This window comes from Lotus japonicus, chromosome 1, assembly GCF_012489685.1.
Source record: "Lotus japonicus ecotype B-129 chromosome 1, LjGifu_v1.2".
Taxonomy (NCBI): Eukaryota; Viridiplantae; Streptophyta; class Magnoliopsida; order Fabales; family Fabaceae; genus Lotus; species Lotus japonicus.
Window position 1 is genome coordinate 98,811,933 of NC_080041.1, and position 2,759 is coordinate 98,814,691.

A 2,759-nucleotide genomic window follows, 5' to 3' on the forward strand; every position below is an offset into this window, starting at 1 on the left:
TAGTTTGAATTTATTAAAGACGTACGAGTTTTCATTCTAAGGAAATCTACACAAAAGGTACTCTAATGGAGTTTATTATCAAACAAAATTTATAAACTATCATGACTCATGGAGTTTTGTAATTAAATATTACAGTGATGTTATATTAATGTACTACAAATTAGTTAAAGAAAAAAGAAAAGAAACCACGCATCAAGTCATCAACCATTAGTTCAGACTTCACACGCAACAAACCATATATCAAATCAAAGTCAACTTTCATAAAGAACTAAAAACTCAAGACGTCATTCAGTATTTTAGACAATTTTTATAATGGTTTGCTTGTTATTTCAATGTTTACTTAACTTTATATAAACTGGACAATATTATTTTATTCTTAAATTGAATATTAAATAAATTCGTGTTAAACTGTAAAAGAAAATAAATATTTTTTTTACATCGGAAAGATAAATTAAACTCTTTAAATATTGATCTCTATATATATGTCCACAATTGTTACCATTTGGACTATCATTCGGGGACGAAAATAAATACGTTGTTCTTATATAAACCGTCCGAAAAGAGAAGAGACATACAAGCTTTATTTATTTTCAGAAAAATAAATAATTTTTCCTATTTTATATATACGATTTTTTTTCACTGTTATCTCTCATCATTAATTTCTCATCATTTATATTTTCCTTTATTTCTAATCTTTTAGAAGGTACTATTGGAAAAATGTCAAATATGAGTATCTTGAAAGTAAAAGTTAAATAGAAACAATTTTCTCAAAGTGGGAAGGTTTTGTTTATTTAACGTAAAAAAGTTGGAAGTTTTTTTTTTTTTTTTAAATGAAAGTGGGAAGTTAAATAGAAACAAAGTGAGTTTAAAAAAAAATATAGAAACAGAGTGAAAAAAGTATTAAATAATTTCATTTAATTACTTTCTTTAATTGGCGGGGCAGAGCCGAGTTCATTTAACTACTAATTAAAAGTTTAATCAGTTATCCGTTAATTTTATTCATATAGTACAATAAATAAAATTCACAGATAATGACAAACATAATATCGAGAATAAAAAAATATTTTCTTAACTTAATGTTTTCAAAATTTATTGCCAGTTTCGTAAATCATACACAACTTTAAAAAAGGAAACTATCTGTCTTGTTCATATTGCACGTTTTTCTCGAGGTATATGTGGACTTCTCCTTGGAGGCAGATATAATTAATTAATTAATTAAATATAATTTTCCCATTATTTGACCAATTTTATAATGTATTAATCTGCCACAAAGGGACATCCATATTTTCTTCTCGGACTAAAATAAAATAAAAAACATTAATATACTTCACATAAATAAAAAATTATTTAAATACAATTTTTTATTCTTTTGTAGTCCTAAATTTATTTATTATTGTATCAACAATTTATTTTGTCAGCAATTTTTTCTCTCAATAATGCAACTATGCAACTGATGAACTTCTGAAAATATATCTTTCGACTTTGTTATGGAGTCTAGTCTTAACTACTTTCGTTATAAAAAACTCGCTCTTTAAATATTATTGAGATAGGAAGTGTTTAAAACAAGACATATCAATCTATTAACAAGTAATTAAACTCATTATTGCTTTTTTCAGTTTCAACTTATAACATATGGTAAAATTTAGATAACATCTCAAGAGACATTTTAATGATAATGTAAACAGTAATTTTTTTTTTTCATTTTAGGAAAAATCATCTTTATCAAATTTCTCAACAAACTTACAGAATTACTTATGCATATGGTCTCAAGGCAAATACTCTACAGTCTACACAACAGTCACTTCCAACTAACTCTGCACGTGAATTAACCGAACTACACAAGAACAACTCTATTAAATTGGTCATGGGAACATATTTTAAGATAAGGAATAAAGAAAAAAAAAATGAAAATATACTCTCTCAAACAATCATACAAGAGTTTGGAAATCTTTAACATACACAAGTAAAAACTTGTGTAAAGTTACACAAGCACCTTTTAACCTATGGTAGTAAGTTTTTAAATTTTTTTAAAAAAAAATAATTGAAAAACAAAAAATATATTTATTAGTGAATTAGTTAATTATGGATTTAGGTTAATCACATCTAAGTTGATCTTCATCCTCAAATTCATGTTCATCATTTAACTTCTTCATTCCTCAGACAAAGCTTCAAGCTTTTTAACCCATCAAACTCTTTTTTTTATTTTAACCTAATTATCCCTAATTACTTCACTCTCCTCTCTCCTCTCTCCCCACCTATCACCATTGTTCCTTCCTCTGGAATGAAAATTGCTCTCTACCTCTGCAATCATCCATTTCCTGGATCTGGATTTTGAAATATTTTTCTGGATATGGGGTGGGGTTTTAGGCATGAACACATGAACCTTCAACTCCAAAATCATCATAACCTTCAGCTTTTTGCTTGTATTGATCAAAGTTCTTATCACCGTTCAGCAATTAATGCTTTCTGCAGTAGCAATTAAAAAGAATAATGGAAAACCAATGAGTCATACAAACTTCAGACTAACAAAGCAACTTTTGATATTTTTTGAATGCTGGCACGTGAGCAATTTGTTATCCCATATGGTAAACCTTTTGTGCAGTCCTCACCAACATCTCATTCATAATATTCCTCTCCTCCTCTTGCGGTTAATTTCCTCTTCAACCTTCCCCCAACACAACCTTGGGGAGTTGACACACACGCACCCATGTCATTAAACAGCCCTCTTCCTCCACAGATCCCTCACCAACGACAATCAT